At 50.0% G+C, this 27,907-nt stretch overlaps 1 long non-coding RNA gene and 1 pseudogene across 1 annotated transcript; both read right to left on the bottom strand.

The window, feature by feature from the left end:
- Positions 1-21,225: 21,225 nt before the first annotated feature.
- LOC143691883 (uncharacterized) lies at positions 21,226-25,370 on the bottom strand. Its single transcript, XR_013180041.1, has 3 exons — positions 25,197-25,370; positions 22,881-22,909; positions 21,226-21,763 (listed from the first exon to the last, which is right to left on the bottom strand). It is a non-coding gene; the product is annotated as an uncharacterized LOC143691883 (long non-coding RNA).
- A 670-nt stretch (positions 25,371-26,040) lies between these two features.
- Positions 26,041-27,387, bottom strand: LOC129132721 (tyrosyl-DNA phosphodiesterase 2 pseudogene; annotated as a pseudogene).
- Positions 27,388-27,907: the final 520 nt, after the last annotated feature.

Here is a 27,907-nt window from a genome sequence, read left to right on the forward strand (position 1 = left end):
AGATTGACATAAAACTGGCGAGGGGAGGAGAACGAGGGCAGAACCATTAAGAGAATAACATGAGGGGAACAGAACATATCAAAAGGCAAACCACAACATGCCATCATCAAAAGGTCGACACATTTGTCCTTCCATGAGATGGTGGTGGGGATATTTGGTCTTTCCCTGCTTAGAATATGTGAGAGGTAAATGTAAATGTCATAATTAGTTGAATCATAGTCTTGTCCAGGTAAAATGTACATCTATGCAAAGGGGGAATGTTTGCTCAGAGTGTACGGTGGCATAGTGCAAGAAATGGTGACTGTGATCTCATTGCCTGGTTCCACGGTGATGACCTCAGGGATGATGGTGATTTCATAGGGAGTATGTTTGTTGTCCCTCAGGAGAAGCACTTGGGTGGGTTGGTCGTCGTATGGAGGCCCTAAATAGCCTGCCAGGACTCTGACTAAGTCCTCGTCCAGCAACAAAAGGTGTACCAAACTGCAGAGAATGCGGTATAAGCTCTGATCTACTTGCCCTGTCCAGTGGAAGTATCTAAGACTGGCCTCGTGGCTCCGATCCTTGGAAATGTGCCATCCAGGAACTGGGTCTCCTGGATGGTAGGGAGCTGCTGCGGCCTTCCATTTTCTGTCATCGTGCGGGGCAAGGGCGCGCTTGGCCATCCGTTTCCTGGACAATGAGGTGGTTGACAGAACCGAGGTGGACAAGGAGAGGTGGCAGAGGATGTGAGGCGGCTCTCAGACAAGGGGATAGGGACAGTTGGCATAAATATGGCCAAATTGCTTACAGTTAAAACACTGAATATTGTTCAGAGTCACCATTGCCTCCCCCACACCCTTACTCACTGCAATTGCTACAGTCTGCTCAATTAAGGTGGCTTTGGTGCAGGCAGTCACCATTTGAGTAATGGAGGGCTCGGGGTCCTGGGGAAGAGTCCTAAGTACCTTTTTGGTGTTGGGGTTGGCATTGGTCATGGCCATCTTCTGCAGAAGCTCGTCCCTGGCCTCAACGTTGTCAATCTGGCATTCAACGGCTTCTCGCAGGTGGTCAACAAACTTTATGAAAGGCTCAGCTACCCCTGATGGATAGCTGAGAAGCTTTGGTGAGGGGTGGAGCTGTCTGGGATCTTCAACAAAGCTGTCTTGCAGCTAATTTAATGTCAGTCAGCACATCAACTGGTGGTCCTCAGGCCTATCAAAGACCCCATGGCCTGAAAAAGTATTCATGGCATCGTCTCCCAACCCCTCTACCTGATGTTTCTCAACTAATGGTCTTAATAGTTTTTTCCACTGTGCTTCCCAAAGTAGAAATTCAGTGGGGGACAACAGTGCCATCATAGGATACTGAAGGTCATGTGGAATTAGTGTGTGTCCGGTAAAAGTCAAGTCCAAAAGGTTTTTAAAATAGGGAGAGCCCCTCCCGTAGTCCTTGGCTGCTTTCCTCAGCTCCTTTATTTCAGTGTATGGGATTTGTTCCCACCATGCGTCACCTTTCCGGGTCAAAATGACCAGCACAACCACCCAGTCAAGGTCCCTCGCCAACTCCAAGTCCCCATCCCTGACTGCCTCCTCCCTGATCTGCACCCAGCTGCTGCCCGGCCTGATGCTACAGCCAGGAGTGCTGCAGACCTGATCTTCCTTGGAGGATGAGACTGCAGGCCTAGAGCACAGGGTCTCTGACTCACCGGTGGTGCCCGGTGACTGGGCCCCTGGCAGGCCAAGATGGCCGCCTTCCAGTCAGGCCCACTTCCGGTTCCGATGTCGTGGGAACTGGAAGAGGCGGGAGACGGGGGAGGGGGCGTGGCCTGATGGGAGTCTTATGCGCCAGGGTTGGCCTTCCTGGGGACTGGAACTGTCTACGGAAAGCCCACCCAAGGGAGGAACGAAAGGGACGGAAGGGGTGGAACCCAACGCGCATGATGTCATTGTGCAGGGGAGGGCAGGACCCAATGCAGGGGCAGAACACGACACAGTGGGAGGTGCCGATGGAAGGACAGGAGGACTACTGGGAGGAGAGGAAGCGCCATTTTGCGGACTAGGGTGGTCAGCCACGCAGTTGGCGCCATCTTGGTTGACTGACTTGCAACTGCATAAACTTGGGTCCAAACTAGGGATAAGGATCTTAGGATCAGGGGTGCAGGTAAGGTCCAGACTGGGGTGGCCAGTCCCAGGTGAGGGACTGAGTGGGGCAGGAGGCAGCAGGGAGCAGGTGGCAGCCCTGTGCCCTCAGGCAGGATCTGTGTCCTGTCCCACTCATAGGGGAAGAAGGTTCAGGATTGGGTGGGGAGGAACACAGGGGAGGAGAACTGGGTGCCCCAACTTTCTCCCTTTCTTTTACTAACTTAGAAATGGGATCAAATAAAACAATAAATTTTCCCACTTGAAAATTCCCCTTAACTTGTTTGGCATAAATACATTTCCCAACTTTCCCCCAAAAAGAAACAGAGAAAGCATCTTCCCGAGACATCTCAGGGAAGTGCTTGAACATGAATTTAACAAAAGCTTTAACTTCCCTCTTTGAAAATGAAACATTCCCCAGGACAAGGATGGATTGGTGTTGCAGTTCGTGTTTGGTTTCATCCGTTCCCCCCTCCTCAGTTGGACAAGTTGGTCTGGCTCGACCACCAGTTTATGTCAATCACTGTTTTCCCCTCCTTGTTATCCCATATTTGTCTCTATATCCCCTCCCCAAGTCTTGTGTCAGTCACCGGCACCCCGCCTCCAGTTCTAGAACTTTCCAGGTTGGGTGTCGAGTGATTGGCTAAAAGGCTTGAGCCCCTCCCTCAGCCTGCCCCTATTGGTCCGTACCACCCACCAGTTTTTACTGTATCAATTTCTTTGTTTCATGATTGGTTGTTTCTTGTACCTACCCCTTCCCTTTAAAACCCGATCCCCAAAGGGGTTCGGGGCTCTCTCCTCCTGCTCTCCTCCTCCCCAGCAGAGCTGCAGCTCCGCTCCCCTCTTCCCTCGTCACCCACCCTTCTTCTCCGACCCTGGAATAAACCAAGTTCACCCCACCTAAGTGGAGTGGAGAGTCGTCTCTTCCTTCAGCCCTGCGGTGCGGCTGCATTTATATCTTGGCTTTTCCACCCGACCCACGGTAGGCACCTGCCTCCGGCTTAGTGCTGGGGGAGTGCCTGGACGACTGAGGCTGTGGCTGGACTTGCTTATCCTCAGCCGGGCTCCTCTCTAGGACAGCCACAGCGGCAGATTGGCCTTGGAGATAGAACTCCTTTTGGGCACGGGAAAGATTTCCCTCATTGCCCCAAATGTTTTCCCCCAGCGAGGTAAACAGTGAAATTAAAACAAACAAGCCTGAGTGGGGTGCTCCCCAGCACCAAGTCACTCAGCAATCTGCGAAGACCTGGGCAAAAAGAAGAAAGACTCGTGGGGGCTGGTCAGCTCCTGCCAGTCCCTCTGGTTCACCAAAGCTCCCCCGGAGCTGCAGGCAGGTCGAAGGTGAAGCACAGAAGGTTGTCGACAGGCCAGGTAGAGCAGTCCTTACAGCATCAAGGTGCAGCTCTTCCTGGAGCTGGGTCCAAATGGTGCTTGATTTTCCTGACGCAGCCGCTCACAGAGCCGCAGTACTGAGGAGTGACGCTCAAGGATCTGGGCGAGTGGACAACTGCCCAGGTCCCTGTTCAGGCGCCAGCTGAGGGATCATGGTGTTGTTCCTGGGCAGGTGCCGTCGAGAGCTGCCTCCTCTTGGTCAGAGTGACCGGCTCCCCCAGCCCACCTTGCTCTCAGGCCCAGAAGACAAGACGTATGCATGACCAGATGATGAAGGAGGGCTCTGACCATGGCTGTGGGTGCAACAGGATTTACTGCAGGAAGGTCAGAGGGTCCAGGTAAGGTGAGGGCAAGGAGAGGGGTGGGGACACAACCACTACCAAAGGGAGGCCAGTAGCAGAGCCCAGAACAAGGTGGGGCCAGGGTTTATAACTGGGGGAAGGTAGGCAGGGTCAGGATACATGTATCCAATGGGAAGGGGAGTCAGGGGAGGAGTTGAGGTGGGGTGACAAGGGGTACACCAATGAGAGAGGGGGGAGAGGGTGGTTCCTATGATGAGACCCAGCCAGGAAGGATGAACACAGAACCTTCTAGAATCAGGGAGTGGACCACGGTTGATTGATAGGCTGAAGTCTCCTCCCAGGGCATCTCCGCCCCTTCCTCCTTGTGGTCCCTTCCCACACAGTCCAAGGAAGATTTATTTCAAGGATGGTCAGGGACAAGTGACAAACAAAAGAGGTCTGGCTAAGGTCCTTAAAGGGAGCCACTCCAAGGGGTAGGTACATCACACAACCAATGGAGAAACACTTGGGGAGGAGTACAGAACTTAACAAAACCAATAGATGCAGCAGTGCAGCTGAATTATCAATGTCCGGCTAGCTACCAGCACTGCTAGCAGCACGAGGGGGCACTTCTCCCGATAGCTGGCTTCGGGATAGCGCCTAAGGCAATGCCCAGCTTGCAGCTGTAGGCACACCTTGTGCAGGACAGAATCTAGTAAAAGCTGCAGCCAGCGGAAAGAAGAAGGCGGACTCCAACTGTGGCTTAATCCGGGCTTTAATGAATCCCAGAGGAACCAAAAGGAGAAGACCAGGAGGAGGGGATGACAGCAGGTTTTAAAGGGTAGGGAGAACAAGGGAGGTGCCAGCCATTGGACCAATGAGGGTACAGTGGGGAGTGGGGTCTAAGGGATTGACACCAGGGATGAGCAACACCAACGGGAAACATTCAGGGGAGGGGCCCCAGTCCCTAAGCCAACCATCAAACTTCCCTAGTTTGGAACATTCTAGCAGTAAGGGTGGGGATGGAAAGTGATTGGCGGGGTACCGGGGAGTGGTCAGGGAAAAGATACAAAGGTTTCCAGGGAAACTGGGGCAGAGTTTAGGGGATACATTGTTGACGGAGGTGGAGCCAGGAAGACAGACAGCTCCAAAGGCGGGAAGGAAGAACTGGGGCAGAACCAGTTTCAGACAGAAGAGGAGCGGAACAAACCAACCTAATAACTTAACAAAACACAGTGCAACAAATAGAGTCAACACAGGGGATGGGAGAAGCCTTGAAGACAAATCAACTGTCTGGGCCAGGGTGATTGATCATAGAACATTCTGGAATACAATGGGTGGATCTGGTTTGATAGACAGGAAAGGAGGGCAACACCCAATGGAGGAAAACAGATGGCAACTCTTTTTTGACGTAGCCCAATAGATATATTTAGCTGTCACAGTGTTCGTCGAATTGTGTTGCACCTTTTTTTGCAATTTTAGACTTGGCCTCCCAAATTGGAATTTGAGTCATGTGAGGTGAGGCCAGGGATAGATGCCCCAGGGTGCATGGTCCTCCAAGAAGATGCGAGGGGATTCCAGGGTATGCCCGGTCCCCACTGATGGGGAACATGCCCTTGTCTACGTTCCAAGCATACCAGTTGTCAGAAGAGGGAGCCCCCATTTTGGTTAAATAAGTGCAGCTATTACCTGCTTTGAACTTTATCTTATCTTGCTTAACGTTCTCATACAAGTCAGCATGGGTGAGAGGCTCATACTCAAAATGTACACAGAAGTCTGCTTTCACCAAGCCCAGTAGCTCAAACTCTTGGGGCTCGTGTCGAGTCCCGGGTCGAGGACAGTTCAGTGGCAGCGCCTCTGCCACACGGGCCAAGCACATGCATACACCAATGTGGTGGACGGTAACTGGCCTTTATTAACGGTTAGACGGGGTCTTTTATAACAGGGGGTAACGGTCATTAACAGTAAAAGGGGAGGGGTTCTGCGTGATCTCGCGATATCTCAAGACCTCGCGATATTTCCCCACATTTCCCCCCCCTTTTATGACCAGTTAAAAACATAAAGCAAAACTGACAAGTAGGAAACATGTAACTGGCAAGATGCAACTAACTTGAACGATATAACACAACTGCAATAAACTTGTAACTGCAAATGTTTAACAAACGGAAAGCTAACTACTGGTTTTTTGGGTTTTTTTGGGTTTTTTTGTTGGTTTTTTTTTTAAAAAAAAAAAAACAACACAAACTTGTTTAAAATGTAAGGCGACAAGTCATGGTGCTGACTGAACCCTATCTTTGAATACTTTGAATATCTCTGTAGGACCTCCCCAGTTTGTTTTTTTGTTTTAGTTGACCTCCTAGGACCTAATTATTTTTCCCAGAGTCTGCGACCTGTTTGATCTTAAATTAGAGAGGATTTGGAGAGTCCATGTCCGGACTTATGTTCCCTCCAAATCGCCCCTTGATTCTTTGACACAGGGAAGAACACTGGGTTACCTGGCATTCCATCCAAGTAGAGCTAGAACCTGGCCAGTGCTCGAACTCTACTTGATGGATACCTCTTTACATTTTTGCTGAGCTGTTTTTTCCCCCCCTGTCCTTCTCTGTGCTGGCCGCTTCTTTAGTTTGGTCATTGAGTTCTTTCACGACCCTGGTATGGTCTGCCATCGGGCTGCTCGATGATTCATCGCAGCCTTTAGGAAGCAGGGCATACAGGTCGCGGGGGTGTCTGAGGATTCAGTCCTGCAAAACAAATTTCACAAATCTCATTAGTTTTTACCCTGAAGGTCTGGTTTTATCGACTTAAGTGGGCACCATTTGATCTTATTATTTTTCTTAACGGCTGTGTACCCTTGCCCTATGAGTACCAGCCTCCAACCTGTTTCCCATTCTCCTAAGTCATTTTTAATCATAACTTGTGGGCCTTCTTCTAGTGCCCGGGTAGCCCAGTGCCTCTGGGCAGGACTTTTCATCTCCCCTTGAATTGATTCAAAGCTAGCAGGGCGGTTGCTAGGATGCGTGCTTGGTCTTTTTGTGGGATGGAATTGGTAAACCCTTCTGTTTTTGCTAGCACCTCCAGTTTAGTTTTTAAGGTTTGGTTAGCTCGTTTGACAATGGCCTGTCCGGTGCTATTATACGGGATGCCGTGGACTAAAGTTATACCCCACCTTGATGCAAAAGCTCAGACTGGTTTTGAAATGAAACTCGGACCATTATCTGTCTTAATTTGCCTCGGGATACCAAGCCATGCCATGGTAGTTAACCAATGCTGGATAGCTGCTTTAGAATCTGCCTTTTGGTGTTGCGTGGCCACGATTACTCCACTGTAGGTGTCCACTGTTACTGCAAGCCATGCTCGGGGTTTCAGCAGCTGGCATAATGTAAAATCTGCCTGCCATATTTCGGCGGCCTTGAGGCCCCTGGGGTTGACGCCGCTGGACCACAGTGGTGATTTTTGGCAGTAGGGGCATGAGGCGACGATGTGCTTAGCATCAGCGGCTGAGATCCCGCATTTCTTTGCGAGCGCTTTGGCCCCGATATGTAGGGATTCGTGTAGTTGGTGGGCTTCTCTTAGGGTCCACAGCCCTTTTGCGGCGGCGTCTGCCTTGTTGGTGCCGATCTGAAAGAATCCCTTAACTGGACTGTGGCTGTTGATATGGATGATAGACACGGTGCCCTTTCGCCAATAAAGTGCCTCTTCCAGCATCGTCGCCACTGTGGACACTGCCACACCGGGTCCAGCCATGGCTAGACAGAGCTTGGCCACGAATATAGAGTCAGTCACGATGTTAAGGTTTTCCTCCGGGAATAGTCCACATGCTAGTGCCACGGCAGCTGCTTCGAGTTGTTGGACTGAAAACGAAGGATTTGTTGTTTTAATACAATGCCACTGCTCTCCTGACTGCCATACTACAGCTGCAGTGGAGGTTAGTGAAGACGCATCGGTGAAGACTGTGGGTCCTTCTCGTGGCCGGTCAATTACCTTAGGTAGTAGGTCAACGTCAACGACCGTGAGCAGCTGAGTCCAAGGGGGTTTTGCTGCGTAATGAATTTCTCCCCCGAATCCAGCGAGGGCTATGGCCAGGTACTCTGATGTTATTGATGACTGTGCGGAAAGTTGTTTCCAGAAGGGCAGATATATCCTGGCAGGTTCAGTGCCCAAATGTCTCAGGGCGAGTTTTCTGCCTTTCATAACGAGGCTACCAAGGCACTCAACTCCTGGGGAAAAGGCGCGCGATGGTTTTCCCAAGACCACCCATTGTATTGGTTGAGCCTTATCAGGGGGTCCTTGGGCCAGCGCTCCTACTCCCCCTTTCTCTGTAAAATGGACATACAAATCGACCGGTGCATTTGAGTCCCACCTGGCGAGTGTGCTCATTGACATCTGATGTTCAATAAAGTCAAGCGAGCTCACTGCCTCTGGCCTCAGCACCTTTTGCTCCCATGGGCTCTTGCCTTTCAGGAGGTCATTCAGGGGGTCCATGACCTCAGGAGGGATCAGGATGATGTTACGAAGCCATTGTAGGGATCCCACCAGCAGCTGCATGTCGTGAAGCGTCCTGATGTTTCGGTGAATTTTTATTTGGGGAGGGGTTATATAGGAGTCTGAGATTCCCACCCCTAAAAAGGTCACACATGGTCCCCTCTTTATCTTCGCACTGGCAATTTCAAACCCATTTGCTTTTAAGGTCTCTGAGATCGCAGACACTAGCCGGTCTACCTGGCCCGTCGATGGCGCGGCGATCAGGATGTCATCCATGTACTGGATAATGATCCCTTCCATGTGGGATCATTCTGTCGGACTGGCGCTAGTGCTTGGTCCACCGTAATCTGGCAAATGGCAGGGGAGTTGACCATTCCCTGAGGCAATACCCGCCATTGGAAGCGCAGGTTGGGCTGGCTGTTCGGGAAGGTGACTGAAAAGGAAAACCGTTCTTTGTCCTCATCATGCAGGGGGATGGAAAAGAAGCAGTCTTTGATGTTGAGCACTGCACAGGGTTGTCCTCTGGGCACCATAGAATTCATTGGCAATGAAGTTTGTACAGGGCCCATTGGCTGGATCTTTTTGTTCACCTCCCATAGGTCATGTAGGAGACGAAAGCCCTCACCAGATCGTTTGGGTATGACAAAGATGGGAGTGTTCCATGGGCTTGTGGAGGGTTCAATGTGGTTTTGCTGTAGCTCCCGGGTAATTAATTCGGAAAGGGCAGTCATTCGAGGCTTAGACAAGGGCCACTGCTCGACCCACACTGGGTCTAGTGATTTCCATCTCAGTTTGATGGGCAGTTGTGGGTGTGTAGCAGTGGCCCTTAGAATAAATTTGTCATTTTAACCTCCAACAAGGTCAGGGCGTCCCTCCCTAACAAGGGTGGACATTCGGACATCACATATGGGGAGAGGGTGATGGTTCTCCCTGGTCCCCTCTCCATGCAAAGTGTTAGTGTGACAAGCTGGGTGCTTTTTTGGGCGCGAGACAGCCCTCCAACCCCACCTACCATGGGGGCTTCCTCCAACTTCCACTGTGAGGGCCAGTGTATATCGGGAATGACGGTGACATCTGATCCTGTGTCAACCCAAAAAGGGATACAGATACCAGGGCCATCAGGGTTGTTATAGAGACGGCAGACAGCCCACACTATTAGAGGGTGTCTGCCCACCTTCACAGCGAAGGCTACCCATGGGTCTCGCTCCCACGCCTTCATGGCCAGGGCCACCCAGGGGCCTCATCCCCAGGGAGCCGTTCTTGGTATTCCTGGGGTGTGGATGGACTGGTTTGGGCCATTGGCTGGGCTGTGAAGTTGACAGTGGGAGGGGGCAGTGGGTGTGGGAGCTCCATGCCCCATTTGCAATTGGCACATCCGGGCCACTTTGTGTTCCGAGTGGGAGGGGGCTGAGTGCGGCCCGGGCGCCCCCTCCCCCTCCCGTTTCCCTGATCCTTGGGTTTGCATTCCCTAGCGAAATGCCCTCTCCTTCCACATGTCCAGCAGGGCCCCCTAGGCCCCATCTGGCATGGGGGAACGGCTGTCGGTGGGTATCCTGATTGAGGGCAGTTCACTGCAATATGCCCTGCCTGGCCACACTTAAAACATGCCATCATGTTAGTTATAGCAGTGTGGACAGCTGCCTGGATTGGGGCCAGATGCTCCTCTTTAACGACATGCCTGATCATGTCTGCTAGGGTAGCCCCAGGTGGTAGCGGCCGCAAGATGTCCTTTGTGGCAGTATTACACTGCTGGCGCGGGCACTCTGCTAACACAGGGCCCTTTGCCTCCGATGGTAGAGCAGAGGAATCAATTGCTGCCTGGAGGCGGTCCACAAACTGCGTGAAGCCTTCGCTCTCGCTCTGCTTTATGGTAGACCATGGCGATGGTCTGGCGATAACCTTAGATGCAGAGCGAATCGCCTCTCTGGCAGCATGGGTTGTTGTCATTACCTCATGGGCTCGAAGGCCCTCAGCGTGTGCCTGGGGGGTGATCATAGTTGGGTCCGTGTCCATCAAGTGTTGCAAGCTGGAACCATGCAGTGGATGGTCCGCCCCAGTAACCAAAGCCAGCTGCCTTGCACAGTTGTCCTCCCACTCCTGTTTAAATACAATCATTCCTGCCCCATCAAAAATTAATCTGCATGTCTGTTTGATATCAAATGGGAGTATGTCATTCCCTCCAAAAACACTGTCGATGAGAGTAGAGACCATGGCTGAATTAATCCCTCTGTCCGCAATCGCTTTGACAATTGCCTGTATGTCCTTGGGGTTCACAGGTGTATAGGTTCTTTGGTTTCCGCCTGGCCCCCCCACGCGGACAGGAAACACTAACTTGGCTGAAGGGGCCCACTCGGCACACGCTATTTTTATTCTCCTCCAGTTCGTAAGGGGAGCTTGTTTTTTTTCTTGTTTTCCCTCGACCCAAGCAGGGGGATTGTGATGGCTACCCTTACGTGTTCCCACTCCCCTTTTCTCTGAGTCCGAATCATCCGAATAAGAGTCAGGGTCAGCAATGGACCACCTGCGGAACCACTCATCCCTGCTCGAGTTCGACTTGGTTCCAGAACTCGACTGGCTGGAGACTTCCGGGCTCCAAGACCCTTTTGTCAGGCTCCGACCCTGGCCCTTCGCCTTAGCCCTGTGCTGCTCCCTACCTCTAGGCTTGCCCCGCCTCCTGCTGGGGGAGGCCCGTGCCCTGTGATGAGATTTCCAACACGTATCCCGAGCGGCATCAGTTCCCCCTCCGTGCCCTTTCCTCCTGTTAAGCCCGCGTGTGTCTGCGCTGTTCTGAAACCCTTCTCTGCCGCTGCCAATCGCGCTCGCTTCTGTGTCCCCCCCCTTCAGGGGCATACCACCCCGCGGTGTGTAGGGTGGGCGCCCCGCCCAAGCTCCCTCAGGGTCCGAATCAATGGCGGCGCCCCCCGCCTCCCCGCTAACGGTGGGGCTCTGCGGCCCCGAGTTAATGGCGGGGCTCCGTGCCTCTGAGCTAACGGCCGCACTCTGCGCCTCTGAAGTAATGGCTGCACCCCGCGCCTCTGAGCTAACAGCCGCGCTCTGCGCCTCTGGGTTAACGATGGCTGCGCTCTGCACCTCTGAGTTAACAGCTACATTCCGTGCTTCCTCTAGCAGCCCGTCCCAAAATGACAGCCTTTTCCCCGTAGTTGCAGTGCCTGGGCTTGGGAGCTGCGAAGAGCGCTCCCGTGGCTGCGAATCCCCACACTCAGCGGACTCACGTTCGTCCGCACCCTGCCGGGGCCCCTCCCACAAGCAGTCCTGGGTGGCCCTCCACTTTCCCTGTTCCTGCTAGACCGGCTGAGCCTTTTTCAGTGCCTGCATGAGCCTGCCCCATGATTTTAGACTCCGCCCTGAGCCTGAGGACATAGCCTCCTCCGCTAGGGCCCCAGTACAATTATCCCATACCTCCAGGTGGAAGATATCCTCCGGATGCCTGATCACCCCAGCGCGCAGGAGCCTCGACACTGCAAGGACAAAATCGCTTGGCTCACAATCTATGCCCCAGTCTCTGTGAATTTTAAAAATGACCTTAGCAAGGGGCTCCATCCTCTCCACTGCTGGCTACTGACGCGAGACTTCCTCCTTCACCAGGTCCTGGCGCGAGACTTCCTCCTTCGCCGAATCGCAACGCGAGACCTCCTCTTACGCCAGCTGCGACGCGAGCCCTCCTCCTTCGCCAATTTTCTGGCGCGAGACTTCCTCCTTCGCCGACCCAGCGTGAGCCTTCCTCCTGCGTTGGTCCTAGGCGCGAGCCTTCCTCCTTTGCCACTCCTGGCGCGAGCCCTCCTCCTTCACCGAATGCCAGCAGGAGACCCTTCCCTCTTGCTGGTCCTCTGGGAGCGTCCTCCCCGCCGGAGACAGTCCTGCTGCTCCGGCCGCCGTCCACTCGCCCAGGCGATTCCCGCTTCCCGGATTGTTCCCGGGTTTCGGCACCACTTGTTGCCGCCGCTTGGGGCGTGGCATCCCGGTTCGAGGACGGTTCTGTGGCGGTGCCTCTGCCACACAGGCCAAGCACATGCATACACTAATGCGGTGGACAGTAACTGGCTTCTATTAACAGTTAGACAGGGTATTTTATAACAGGGGGTAACGGTCATTAACAGTGAAAGGGGAGGGGTTCTGCGTGATCTCGCGATATCTCAAGACCTTGCGATATTTCCCCACATAGGGGCATGAGGCAACAACGTGCTTCGCATCAGCAGCTGAGATCCCGCATTTCTTTGCAAGTGCTTTGGCCCCGATATGTAGGGATTCGTGTAGTTGACGGGCTTCTCTTAGGGTCCACAGCCCTTTTGCGGCGGCATCTGCCTTGTTGCCGATCTGAAAGAATCCCTTAACTGGACTGTGGCTGTTGATATGGATGATAGACACAGTGCCCTTTCGTGAACAGAGTGCTTCTTCCAGCATCGTCGCCACTGTGGACACTGCCACACCAGGTCCAGCCATGGCTAGACAGAGCTTGGCCACCAATATAGAGTCAGTCACGATGTTAAGGTGTTCCTCTGGGAACAGTCCACATGCTAGTGCCACGGCGGCTGCTTCGAGTTGCTGGACCGAAAGTGAGGGATTTTTGTTTTAATACAACGCCGCCGCTCTCCTGACTGCCATACTACCACTGCAGCGGAGGTTAACAAAGACGCGTCGGTGAAGACTGTGGCCTTATTGTGGCCGGTCAATCACCTTAGGTGGTAGGTTGATGTCGACGACCGCGAGCAGCTGCATCCAAGGGGGTTTCGCTGCATGACGAATTTCTCCCCTGAATCCAGCGAGGGCTATGGCCACGTACTCTGCCATTATTGATTGTGCGGAAAGCTGTTTACAGAAGGGCAGATATATCCTGATGGGTTCAGTGCCCAGATGCCTCAGGGCAAGTTTTCTGCCTTTCATAACGAGGCTACCAAGGCACTCAACTCCCGGGGAAAAGGCGCGTGATGGTTTTCCCAAGACCACCCATTGGGTTGGTTGGGCCTTATCAGGGGGTCCTTGGGCCAGCGCTCCTACTCCCCCTTTCTTCGTAAGGTGGACATACAAATCGACTGGTGCATTCGAGTCCCATCTGGCGAGCATGCTCTTTGACATCTGATGTTCGATAAAGTCAAGCAAACTCACTGCCTCTGGCATCAGTACCTTTTGCTCCCATGGGTTCTTGCCTTTCAGGAGGTCATTTAGGGGATCCATGATCTCGGGAGGGATCAGGATGATGTTACGAAGCCATTGTAGGGATCCCACCAGCTGCTGCATGTCGTGGAGCGTCCTGATATTTCAGTGGATTTTTATTTGGGGAGGGGTTATATAGGAGTCCGAGATTCCCACTCCTAAAAAGGTCACGCATGGTCCCCTTTTTATCTTTGCACTGGCAATTTCAAACCCATTTGCTTTTAAGGTCTCTGAGATCACAGACACTAGCCGGTCTACCTGGCACATTGATGGTGTGGCGATCAGGATGTCATCCATGTACTGGATAATGGTCACGGTGGTGAAGCGGCATCGGCTAGAGACATCCCAGCAAGCAGGCCAGCACCGCTTGCAGCCAGGGGGGCACTATCCCAACTTTGATGTCAGGCACAGTGCCTAAGGTCAGCACCCTACATTATAGAAGCAGTGCTGCCTTGAGTGAGGACGTGGGCCATGTTAGAGCTTCAGCCCGCAGGAAAAAGAGAGCGCTCTTCAGTGGTGGCTAGTCTGGATTTATTGTAAATCCAGGGAAGGCCAGGAACTGAAGAGGACGGGGGGAGGGATTACATCAGGTTATAAAGGGTGTGGGAGGTAGGGGTGGGAACCGCTCAGGAACGAATGGGAATCCAGGGGGGAGTGGGATACAAGAGATTGACTTAGAAGGAATACCAATAGTGGCAAACCAAGGGAGGGGCCCCGGCCCCTGAGCCAATCACTCAACGCCCCAGCTAGAATGTTCTGGAGAAAAAGGTAGGAGTGCAGAGTGACTGGCAGGCCACTGGGGTGGGGTTTGGAAGAAGATATATTGGTCTCCAGGGAGACTGGGGAGGGGTTCAAGAGGGGATACATTCACTGTCAGGGCAACTGGGGAGGAGCTAGGAAGCCTGACAGAAACCGGGAGGGGAGGAGAACCAGGGCAGAACCATTACAAAACAAGGGGGAATGGAACATACCAACTTAACACACCACAACAAAATGGGAAGGATTATAAAACTGACTACTATCGCAGATATATTTTCATTAAAAATTTTTCTTAGGATTTTTCTTCCTGAGAAGCTGAGAGGCTTCAGGAACAAAATGTAAACAATGGTTATCAGCTGCTGTGGAATGCAACAGATGCATCTGGGATTGGCTCATCTTGGATGTTTATAACTAATGGCCAATCCCAGCCCAGTTAGCTTGGACTCTCTGTCCGAGACACAAACCTTTATTATTCATTCCTTCTATTCTTAGCTTAGCTAGCCTCCTGAGAAGAAACTTTAACTTCTATTCTTTTTAGTATAGTTATAATGTAATATATATATCATAAAATAATAAATCAAGCCTTCTGAACATGGGAGTCAACATTCTCATCTCTTCCCTCACCTGAAAACCCCTGAGAACACCGTCACAGACTACTAGAACAGAATTACAACCAAAACCACACACTGCAACGCCCTTCATCCGAGAAGGGCCCTCCTCTCCTCTGAGGACAGCCAAGATAACTTCTCCCTGCTAAATTACACACTTGTTTCCTTCAGATGACTCCTTCTAATTTTAGAGATTTAAGACACAATAAGTACCCAAACAAACATAGGCTCTGACACAAACTAGGAACTTAATAGACACTAAGGACAGCCTGCCCTGAAGAATGTACACGTTGATCACTTAAAACAAAAAAATCAAGCTGAATACTACAGATAATACTGCAAAATACTAAATTGGTACTTGTAGCCTGCTCTGCAGCCATGGGAGATGGACAAATGCCAGCTAGCTGTTCCCCATGTGTGGCCGGAGGGGACCACAAGATCTGCCACTCCCGGGTTCCCCTCAGAAACCCTCGGGTAGTGGTGCCATCTGTGGCGTGGGTGTTGCAGGTGAGAGCATAGCTACGAAGTCCCGAGATAAAGGAAGGAGAGAGTGGACACTCATGTAGATGCCAAGGAGCTTTATTTCCCAGGCAGGACTAGGGACAGGTGTCAAGAGGGGAAGGGCTTGGGGAGGCACTGATAAAGCAAGTGGGCATGATAGGAAGAGACACAAGAGACACAGGAGAGGAGTGCGAGACACAGCTGGACCAATGAGGATGATATATAAAGAAGAGGCTCTGGAGGCAAATCATAGATCAAGTCAGGGATGATTGACACAGAAAATTCTCGAAATAAAGGGGGGTGGTTACAATGATAGACAGGGGAAGTGGGCAGCACCAGGAGGGAGGAAATAAACGTATAAGGGCATAAAGGGGAGGATCAAGGGATCAGTCATCTTGAGGGACAAGCCATTGGTGGGAAAACAGGAGGTAAACAACTTGGGGAGAAACCATTACGAGGGGATTACATGGGGGGAACCGAGAACCAAACCATATCTTAAACTTATAAAAGGGATAACTTACTTTACAACTAAACTCATATACTTTTAAAACACAAGACACCACAGGTATTTTTGTATTAAAACATATAAAACATAATAACCCAATAAATCACGCTATCTATTGCAATTGAAAGAATAAATGAACTTGCTAACACCAACCACAAGACTCCAACCAAAACCAATTCACACATACAATTGAATTACATATAAATAATTTATAAACCAAAAAGGAGATTATGTTGCTAAATGATAGGTTCTAAATCCTCTCTGCTACCCCTAATGGGTAGGGGGACTTTTCCTAGCCAGTGACCTTTGCCCTCCCCAGCCCATCACCATGCTACAAGGAACAACCTCCTCTTGACCAGCTCATTCCTCAATCCAGGAATCTCCCTTTGGACACCCGGGAACCTCACCGCACTTGCCCTTAAGAGCCCTGGATGTTATTGGAAGTCCCTCAGCTGGCCTCCCCCAGATGCCCAGGAACTTCCCTGTGCTCATCCTGAGAAGCCTGAGTATTCTTGGGTTCCTGGCCAAGAGTCCTATTCTTCTCTGGTTGAGTTCCTACTTCCTCCCCTATCAGAAGAGGAACAAACCCCTAACCGGAGGCCTCACTCTTAGTAGGTCTCTGGTTAAGAGTCTTTAGCCCATGACAGAGGTCCCACCTCCCCAGATGAGTCTTGGGGAGCCACCCTCCGAGCTGCCTTTGGTCAGTGGAACTCTCCTGTGCCCCCCTTTTTTCCGGATCAAAGGGTTGAGCGATGTCCACTCCCCCTCCCATTAGCCGCCCCAGTGCCTGACACTGTACTGGGAGACCCAGTCCCAAAAGTCTTTCCGACAAGTTGGAAAGTTGACCCAACCAAACCACCACCTCGGGTCCCTTTGACTTGACCAAAAGCAACTCCTAGGAGTCCTCATCACTCAGGGGAGGACAGGAACCTAAGTGGACAGGAACAGACAAAAAGGAAGGCACTTCCCCCTCCCTTGGGGTACTACACTCGTTCAAGTTCCATGTGCTTCCCTCCTTTCCCAGATGGCCCTCTGTTGTGGTTTGTGTTGTGTCTGTTCTGTTCCCCCATTGTTCATGTTAAAGGTCCTGCCCTATTCCCAGTTATCTGTCAATCCCTAAACCCCTCCCCAGTTACTATGGTTGTCGAATGTATCATTTTTGTTCTCCACCCCTGGCTGCCTGCCTGTCACTCAGCACCCCTGCCTCCTTTTCCAGAAGCTTCTGGCCAGGGTGTCGGGTGATTGGCTCAGGGGCCGGGGCCCCTCCCTCAGTTGTACGAGATTGGTTCTGTTGTCGTGTCAATCCCCAATGTATCTTTTCCTTCCCTCTTCTGATTTGTCCTTCACCCCTCCCATCCCCTTTAAAACCCGGGGTTTTTCCCCACCTTGGGGCTCTCAGCTCTCTTCTCCCTCACTCCCAGTTCCCCCTGACCCAATAAACCCATTTACCCTGAAGAAACTGAGAGACGCCTCTTCAATCCTGCGGCTCGGAGTGTCATAGAGGCCAACGTCCGTAAGGCAGGTTAATGCCTTAGGCACATCACTCGACTTCGTGTTGGGGAAGTGCCCCCCTTGGCTGGAGACGGGCTGGTCATTCCTAGCCTGGGCGTATCTTTCCACCGGCCACACCGCTCCAGCCCTCTTGCAGGAGTTTGGAACCGCAGTACTTGGACGCCCACACTCACTTTGGGGGTCTGAGTAACCAGTCCCCATCTCACTCTCTCCACATGCATGTACCCCCCACTTATGTCTCATCCCCAGTCACAAAACCTACCTATGTTGTGAGCCCCTCTCTGCTCCCTCTTGAAGGACTCCTGAGGTGTGGGTTGTCGTGTCCTCTGTTGCCCCTCGGGCATAGCCAACAGCCCTTCTTTGGTGCGAGAGAAATCCAAAATCCAGGTGGCCAAGAAATCAGCTGGATGCATCTCCCCAAATCTGTCCTTCCTGGGGCTGCCTCTGGGTGTGGCTCTCCCAGATGATCCCCCAGAAAATTGTGATGAACAGGCAAAATGAAATTAAAAGGAGGCTGATGACTTTGAAAAGAAAAGGTGCCTGCTTATTAAAACTGAGAACAACAAAAGACAAGGTCCCAGGATAAGCCTAGGGCCTGTGCAACAAGCCAGAGGTAACTGAACAGTTCTGTGTACCAAACTGTTTCTCTAGACACAAGGTACCCTTGAAAGACCCCGGGTGCTCTGCACCCAGGGCTTTTAAAGTCTCTTGGGGTTACTCAATTGGTGCGCTCTGCATCCTCTTGCCAACTGGTCCTTTTCTTGATTGCTAATAGGTCCATAAAATGGTGTAGTCCTGACCAATCATTTTGGAATACAGCAATCTGACTGGGTGGCTCTCTCTCCAACCGTAATTCGAATTGCTGTCATCACTTTATGATGTCACTTTTCTAGAAGATTCTTACTATTGCACTTTATTACTACTCCCCCTTCTCTGTTCTATTCATATTTAGATAACCATATATTTAACTCATTAACTTATTACATTAATTATGTAACAACTTACTATATTAATAATCTACTATAGTTCATTGTAATAATCAACTATTAATAACTCTGCATAAGAAAGTGAATTCATTTATAACAGCCGTGGTCACCCTCAGTTGGGTCAGAATCACTGAATGTTACTGTGCCGGATGCCTCTGGCATGCTACCACCCACGCGGGCCCGCATGGTCCCTGCCTTGGAAACCCCATGCACTTGTCAGAAGTCGCCACCAGCAGCCCTCCCGCTGCCCATGGCCCTCCACCGCCTCTGGGCTCCATCACCCACGTGATGTCTTAATCTCAGGCTCCAGAGGGGAGCTGCAGTGTGGGGTTGCGGTGTTGTTCCTGGGCAGGTGCAGTTGAGAGCTGCCTCCTCCTCTTGGTCTGAGTGACCAGCTCCCCCAGCCCACCTTGCTCTCAGGCCCAGAAGACAAGATGTACGCATGACCAGATGATGAAGGAGGACTCTGACCACAGCTCGGCTGTGGGTCCAACAGGGCTTACTGCAGGAAGGTCAGAGGGTCCAGGTAAGGTGAGGGCCAAGGAGAGGGGCAGGGACACAACCACTGCCAAAGGGAGGCCAGTGGCAGAGCCCAGAACAAGGTGGGGCCAGGGTTTATAACTGGATGAAGGTAGGCAGGGTCAAGACACTTGTATCCAATGGGAAGGGGGGTCAGGGGAGGAGTTGAGGTGGGGTGACAAGGGGTACATCAAGGAGAGAGAGGGTGGTCCTGTAATGAGACCCAACCGGGAATGGAAGCGGAGAGAACCTTCTAGAATTGGGGAGTGGACCATGGTTGATTGATAAGCTGAAGTCTCCTCCCAGGCCATCTCCACCCCCTCCTCCCTGTGGTCCCCTCCCACACTGCAGCAGACTCCACACCCCAGCCTGCCACAGCGGTGTGGATGGTAGGAGTGCCATGACATTCCTGAAGAAGCATCTTGAGAAAGACGGCCCAGGAGCACAGGCGTGTTCCCAGCCAGGGGAGTGATTTCCAGCTCAGCAGCAAACTCAGCAACAGCTCTTTAGGTGATGCAGAGAAAGGGACTGGAGCACTGTGTGGCAATCCAAAGAGTGAAGGCCTTTATTGAAAGCAGGGCACTCTGTGAAGGGAGCCAGGGACAGCAGCTCACCCAGCAGGGGAAAAACTGGGGTTTATATAGGAAAGGAGAGGGGTAGGGAAAAACTGGTAACAAATGGGATATAGTAACAAATCAAAACTGGTGTATGTATCAAAACTGATAACAAGTCAACATATAACTCGCAAAGACCTTCTCACAAGGTGGGAGATCATCCTAACTAGCAAGTATCTGGTTCAAAGGCCAGCCCTCCAGGGGAGTGCACTGAGCCCTTTGTGGGCTGATTCCTTGGCCCCCACAGTTAAAACATGTGCAGTGAAGGTAGCCTCTACTATTCTGTTAAAATAAGGTGATTCTCTCCTGTAGTTCTTAGCTGTTTTACACAGTTCTTTCACTTCCCCATATGTTACTGGCTCCCATCTAGGATTTGAACCTCCCCTTCTATATTGCACCAGAGCAGCAGTTAATTTAGAAACCATTTCCCAGTCCTCCTCTTTTAACACTGTTGTCTGGATCCTCTCCCAGGGATTGATGGAGTCACTGGATCTGGAAGGGCTCTTCTTCCAAGGAGGAGGAGAATGAAGAATAACCAGACACTAGCACGATCTTTTTATTGCTGGTAGGGTGGTTGTATCAGTGCTTGACCTTCGGCATCAGCCTGGACTAAGGCCTCATGGGCACCACCATGTTGGAGGGTGGTGGTTCTGGAACCATGGTGGGAGCAGTTCCAGTTCGCCCAGAGTAGGTGAAGCCCAAAACAGAAGGGATGGAGCCAAGGGAAGAGCCTTGGGGGAAAATGTCAGTTCAGGTGGAGGACATGACAAAATGGCAGTTGTTAGATGGCATGGCAGGATGTCTGGTGGAGGAGGAGGGAAGTTGGGATGATAGAGAAGGAAGGAGAATGGAAAGGGAAGCATCCAAGATGGCATGGCCTTTGCTGTCCCGGGCAGATGTACCCCACTAGAGCCTGACCTAGCTCTGAGCACTCTGGCTGCCATGCCGGGAGTGGGGAACAGCTGGGGACTGGGGTTTGCCCCCAGCTGAACCTGCAGAGCTGCAAGCTCTACAATGCATGCTGTTACAGTCACGGCAGGGACTGGGTAAAAGAAGAAAGAGGAGGCTCTTTGTCTTGAGGTTCCACAGGGAAGGTTTATTCCAGGTGAAAAGGGTAAGGCAAAAGAGCCTCAAGCACCTCAGTACATGGGATTAAATACAGTTGCAGGATACAAAAAATCAACTATTAGGGAAACTTCAAAGGTAGAGTAAGATGATTGAATCTTACAATGTGGGACCAATCAGGATGGGAGAAGGAGAGGGAAAGGTCACATGGGCCAATGGGGCATCGTATATTAGGGAATTTCTAAATGGGTGTTTCAGTCAGGGACTGGCCCAGGGAGAGAGTGGCAGAGAACATTCAGGAAAAAGGGGCAGGGTTGCCTTGATGGGCAGGGAAGGCACCAGAACAAAGGCAGAGAAAAATAGCTTGAGGAACAGGTTTAAGGGAGGATACAACTTAGGGATAAACCAACTTGGGGAAAATATGGCAGGGAAACAGAATGAACCATTTAACAGCAATTTAATCAAATAAACATGAACCGCAACATCGGGCCCTGAGTGAAGGAAGCAGAGAGGGACACATGGTAGCACTGAAACCAGTATTACCCAGGCTTCATCTGAGCACACTAGCATTATTCTGCACCCTGTATCCCACTCCAGGCTAGTCCAAGGGGCAAGAAGGAGGAGGACACAGGAGGGCGGAGTAGTCATAACTTGCTCATGCAGTAAGACAGGTTCCCTCCCATGTCCCACTCCCAGGGTCAGAAGGACAAGGAGCAGTCTTGGTTTGGGAATAGCTGGTAGTGGAACTGGGATCACAAAGCTTTTCCTCCAATTTTAATACTTCTAATATAGCACAGAAGGTGGGAAGCATGCAAAGTGCCATGAAATCCCCCTTGGTTTTTAAATTGTAAAGCTTCACCCCCACCGAGTCCCAAAAATCTGGCATGAAGATGTATTAGGGACTGAGAGGATGTTACAGAAGACCCACTTTATGATGGCTTTCAGTTCCCTTTTCTGTAATTCCTTCTCATGAGCTGCTAAAAGTAACTTAAATTGTACATATACATTATGTCCCACGTTTGACATTCCTGAGCCCATCTTGCGGAACTGGATTGGGGTTGGATATGCTCCCCTGGTTAACTGTGGGTGGATGTGTCCCCTTCCACTCACCTGTCTCCGCTGCAGGTATCCATGGGTCGCTGCTCCTCTGGATGCCCAAATCCACCAATTCACTTGCCAGACCTGACTTTGAAAACTCCACACCAGAAAGGGAATGGCCTACTGGTCAGCTTCTCCCTGCTGACATGATCCTAAGAGAATCCTGACTATCAGTGCCCCTGTTCAGGTGCCACTTGTCACAGTCTTGGCTTCCGCAACCTCAGAACCAGTGGGAGGTTGACCATCCTTTTATTCACACACTGGGAGCAGTGTGGCGAATAAAAGGATGGGTCAATTGGGTTACCAAAAAAACAAAAGAACTTCAATAGATGAAATAACAACCAATAAAAGCTGCACATGGCATGAGGTTGACTCCAAAGGACCCAAAAATGGGAAAAATACAACAATATATAAGGTAGATCTAAAGATAGAGGTTTAATCATAGAAAAGAATAGAAACAACTGTACATGTCAAATGTATTAGGAAAATTAATCCACAAACATCAGAGATTTATGTCCAAAAAGGAGACATCCTTTTATTCAAATAAAGGGAAAGGCCATGGGGCATTCCCCTGGCGTCTCTCAAATTTTTGAGGACGCAGCCTCCCTTTTTATCCTAATTTCCTGGCCGTATTTCCTTTCTCTCTTTCCCCATTGGCTGAGGTACTTGAGAGGTACAGACTTCCCGATACGCCTGATACTGAAGATTTCCCTCTAATGTGTAACTGTCCCTTTTAATTTTTAATTCTTACGGAATTTAGGGGTTTTTCCTCCCTCTTGTTTCTTTCATCTTTCAATGTCTAATTTCATTTATCAGCAAACCTAAATCTTAGTTGTAAAAGCAAGTATCTTTTTCTATTCATCAATCAGTGGAATCCTTCCCATTGTTTCTTTTATCTCCCAGTGCTAGTTTTATCTACCAGCAAACCCACATCTTGTTTGTAAAGACAAACCTGCTATTCCTCTCAAATGTCACCAACCAATCATTAACTGCAACTCAAAAACCAACTTATTTCTATATAGAATAACTCTATTAGCATAAGAACTCCCAGCAGCCATTTCTCCTCACCCTAATTAGAAAGGTTATTCCCATGACCTTAAGTCTATGGTTACCTCAGCTTGGCCGACTCCCACAAGGAGGCACTGTTAAAATCAAACAAGAGCTGTGGTATTTTTAATTTCAGTTGCCATTATTGTGTGTTAGATCTCTCCCAGGCAAATCTATTAAGAGACTACCAGAGCCATATATGAGGATATTTGCTTTCTTTACCTGTTGGGCCAACAGTCTTCGTGTAACACCTGTGGAAGGAAAACACCTCTCTTAAATTCAGCAGAAAACAAAGACTAGTAATTTAATCCGCTATCAAGCCCATAACTTGATTTCATCATATATTGTATTAGTACAGTCTAATTTAATTTTAATTATTCCCTCAATTTTACCATTGCATTATTCAGTTTTTATTTTTTCCAGTATAAATGTAGTATATTAATTTATTAATAGGCGCTCTTAAGTTAAACCAGGATTGGCAGCTCTGGGACTGGCAGCGTGTGGCACCACAGCAGGGCTTGGTATGATCATAGCAGGGACCAGCACGCCAGCTGCCATCAGTAGCATGTCCCCTAAAATGTGCCGCAGATTGTCACCATGCACCCTTCTGTCCTCCAGCTTTCCCTGCAGGACTGCAATATGGACTTGCAGTATCTGCAATACGGACTTGCAGTATCTGCAATACGGACTCACAGTTATCTGCACTAGCACTTTCAGCAACTCGATTGCCACTGTCTCCTGGCAAAGCCAAACAGCCCTTTCTTGTACAGTGGCAAATACAGCAGTACCCAACACCACACAAATGCAAGATTTCTCCTTTCCTGGCTTGAACTTGGCTTTTGCCCACAAGGCTGAGACCCAGCCTATGACTCTTTGGACAGTGTCCCAGTGGTCCCTTGTGGCAGTATGCTGCAGCCACAGGGTAGAGAGTCACCAGCTAGCACACATCCCGTGGGCAGTGGGCACGCAGGAGAGAAGCTGCCCCCAGATCTCACCTGAGACCTCTGCGGGGGGCAGTGCTTAGAGAGAGTTTGCAGCTCCCAGCAGCAGCTGGGGCGTGGGTAGCACAGCGAGGAAACAAGACACAAGGAGCCAAGATAAAGGAAACAGGGAAAGATCCCTCATATCAAACCCACTGGAGATGTATTCCCAGAAGAGGTCAGGCACAAGAGAAGAACAAAACTAGCCTTTTTAAAGAGGGGATGGTACAAGGGGTGGGTACAACTCTCATCCAATGAGGGGATTTCAGGGATGGGACACACCACTTAACGTAACCAATAGGGCTCATTCAGGGGAGGGAGGAAGCCTGTAAACCAATCAGCCATTGAAGCAGGGCTAACTGACACAGAACATTCAAGAACACAAAGGGAGTGACTACAGAGACTGACAAGAGCAAGGGGCAGTACAACTGGGATTGACAAGGACTTATAAGGGAATAAGGGGAGGAGCAGGGAGACTGACACACTGATGGGCAGATAAGTGGTAGGAAAACTTTGTGGTAAACAACTTACGGACAAACCATTTGAGGGAACAAAATGGGGTACATGGGAGAAACCATTATAACTGACTAACATTGTAGGTCTAACTTTTATATTAAAACAATTGTAAAACACCAACTACTACTACAGTCCCTAGCCCACTCCATGCCAGACAAAGAGGGTCTTTCTCTGAAAGCTTCTAAGAAATCCAGGAAGGGGGCAGGTGGATCACTGTACCAAACACTAGTGCACCCATGAAAAATCATTCACTCATTCTCCTCTGCTATAGTTGAGCAGAGGAGGAGGGAAGAAAACTCATGGGGTGAGATAAGGATTAGGAGAAAACATTTTAAAGGCAAAACAGGCTAAGAACTTTGAAAGGTATAAAGAAAAAATTATTAACAGAATTACAAAAGAATACTGAGAACTAGAATAAACCTTTAGAATAACATTTCCCTCCACCCCAGCCTTTCTTTCCTTCCTACTGACAGTGAGGGAAACAAAACATGGGATTTTTAGTCAGTTTGTTACTTCTAAAGATCTTTCTTCAGTTGGCTTAGGGAGAGGAGTCTCTTTTGTTATGTCATGTTCTTTCCAAGAACTCTCAAAGAGACAGTTCTTTGTGAATTTTTCCAACATGGTTTAATTTTCACAAATGGCAGTCCCACCTGCCATGCTAAAATATGAACCCCTCCCATGGGCACAAAACAGTCTTCCCACAACTGTTTTTCCATGGGTCATTAGTTCAGGGGGGTCCACTTTTTAAGGATGAGCTGTTCTGGTATAAAAGCAAGGGTCCACTTCCTCTGTCTCTGAAACTGAAGGTTATCTCTCTCTCTCTCTCCATTCAAGCCTCTCACCAGATCACAGCTTCTCAGCATCCACACATTCCAGTGTGAGCACCCTTTTCTTATGGGCTGTGGATGAATTCTGCATCCCTCCATGCACTTCATGAGTAACAGGAAATAGTTTTTGCATTATTGTCCTCACCACAGCTTGCAGAAGAATCTCACCTCTGAGGCTTGGATCACCTCCTCCCCCCTCTCTCCTTCACACTGACCTTAGGGTCGCCGTGTTCTCCTCATGTGTCTTCACCTTTTCTTTCTCTCGGATCTGGGAAAGAATTGGTGTCTGTAGATTCATCTGCTCTCAAGTTCTACCTATAAATTGAAAAGATTTTATAGAGTTCTGCAGCGCTGAGAAGTTCATCTCATCCAGGCTCCAGACTGGGGAATCGCTGTGCCTCTCGCTGCTGATCGCGTGGTCCCTGCTGGCACTGAGCAAGTTGCACCAGCTGCCGGCTTCACTCCACGCCTTTTCTTCATGTGGAGTGCCAAAAAAGAAAAGCTGCTGCCACCACTTTTGTCTTTCTGTCTGCAACATAGCTGGCTAAAAACAGCCAAGCAAATAAAGTCCATTGTGAGCCATGCTGAGATAGCCGTGGCACCACCCTGGTCGCACCGATTTCAGCTGCGCAGTCCTGGCCATGTGGCTGCTCCTGCATCACGATGGTGCTGGCCATGTGGCTCCTTGTGGCACCAGGACAGCCCCCAGGGGCTCAGCCTGGTGACTGCACCAGCACGGGGTCCAGCAACCACCTCCGAGAAGGGGGCCTGGATGGCTGCACTGGGAATGGGTCCAACAGCACCCACCACCACCACCACTCCAAGGGAAGGGAGGAAGAGAGGTTCCCGTGGTATCTCTGGTTTCTGTCTTTCCTAAATGTGTTATCACAGAGGTGTTAGCAGCTTTTCTAATTGCCTTAGCTGTGTGCCTGTTCTCAAAGGTAGCCAGAGATTGGTTTTGCCAGGCATGGAGGAAGCTGCTAGCAGCTATTCACAGCAAAAATCACTTCCATGGCTGGCTTTTTCCCTTTTTTTCCTCCTCACCAAAAACCACGCTATTTAAAACCACCACGTATCTCCTCAAAACATGAGAGTGTTGGACTCAGATTCCTTCTGCATTTAGTTTAACACTAGTTGCAGCTGCTTTACACGTTCCTTAGAGTGTTACTCTCCAGATGAGAGGTCATAAGGCAGAGTTTAATACCAGATATGCTCACGTGTGAAACTGAAAGGTTTCTTTTAATGGTAGCAATTGGAAAAGGTATTATCTCGTGTTTCAGTAACTTCATTCTTCGTTTTTTTAACATGATGACAGTAAAATACTCATCTATGTTACCTGTAATAATAGTGCAATTGCCTGATTTCATCTGGAGGAGACAGAGATGTGGTGGGATGATTTCCTGTAAAAACACAACTGTATAACGCCAGATGAGTACAGATTCCTCTAGCTCCATCTTTCATATATCCTAGATCCAGCCCATCAATGTTCCAGGTGATCAGTGAGAAGCTACTGTCATCTTTTGGCTGTGAGACTGCACTGGCATTACATGTCATTGCATCTGCAGTGAGGTCAACAGAGCTGCTGGTGTCTGCCTAGGCCGGGGCTGCCCTGCCTGCTGCTGCCACCAATTAAAATGTCACGTTGCACTGTAGGAATTGCGAGAAGTTATTTTAAAAATAGATGGTCAGGCACAGCAATGAGGAGCTAAGACAACACATGGACCTGTTGCTTATCTTGAAGATTGTTTATTGTAACTAAATAAACACTTTCATGTTCTAAACTTAGCCCAAAAGCACTCATTGGCCCCTGTCCTGCAGTGTCGCTGTTCCTGCGTCCCTTTACCCAATCAGCTCTCTGATCGTGCACCTCCCGAGCCAATCACTGCCCCACGCCCATGCCAGCCATACAACCTGATCTCTGCTTACAGGACCTGGCTTGTACCTTGCTGTTAGCCCAACCTTTCCCAGAGTGCTTTCTGTTGAGCTGAAGTGAACAGGATTTCTTGTCTCCCACAGTCAGGAATGAAATTAAGCCAAACAAGGCAAGCATTGTTTTTGAGAACCATTTATTGGTAATAAAAAAATAAAATAAAATAAAATAAAATAAAATAAAATAAAATAAAATAAAATAAATATAAAATAAAATAAAATAAAATAAAATAAATATAAAATAAAATAAAATAAAATAAAATAAAATATAAAAAAATAAAATAAAATAGAGTTACGCTACTAAAGAGGGCTAGAAAAGACAAAGAATGAGGAAGAAAAATGTGAGGGAGAGAGAGGGGAGACAGAGGGGAAAAAAATGGCTTTACCACCAGGGGTTGGGTTCTCAATGTCCACAAGGTGAGGGCTCTGCACGCTGCCTGCCTGGGAATGACTCCTGTGGTGACAGCGACTGGACATGAGGCAAGGGAGGTCCAGAGGCCTGGGTCAGGCTCAGAGGTGGGCAAGGTTGGATGCAGGTGACTCAGGCAGGGATGCAGGGATGAATCAGGCAGGGTGTTGGTCAGGGACACAGGGAGGCAGGACAGACACAAGGGCAAGCAAGAACCAGCAAGGGCAGGAGAGCCAAAGGCAGGCTGGGGCCAGGGCAAAAATGCAAGACTCAGAAGCCCCAGACCTTGTTATGCTGTCACTTTTGATGCCCCTGGCTGCTCCCAAAGTCCACCTGCTGGCAGGAGACCAATGGCCCAATCCAATATCCCACTGCAGTCCATTGGTAGAGGCATTTTGCCATCAATTGCAGAGTGTCTCTGGAGGGTTCAGCGTTATGAATATAAACAAGGCCAAACTTTCTCTGGAGAAAGAGGTTCTCATTTATTAAAATAGCTGCAGGGAACGGAGTACCTAGAATAAGCCCAAGCACCCACACAGCGAGCCAAAACCAGAACAGTGCGCTACCCCCAAGTGCACTGGGCTCTGC

The sequence above is a fragment of the Agelaius phoeniceus genome, chromosome Z (assembly GCF_051311805.1).
Source record: "Agelaius phoeniceus isolate bAgePho1 chromosome Z, bAgePho1.hap1, whole genome shotgun sequence".
Taxonomy (NCBI): domain Eukaryota; kingdom Metazoa; phylum Chordata; class Aves; order Passeriformes; family Icteridae; genus Agelaius; species Agelaius phoeniceus.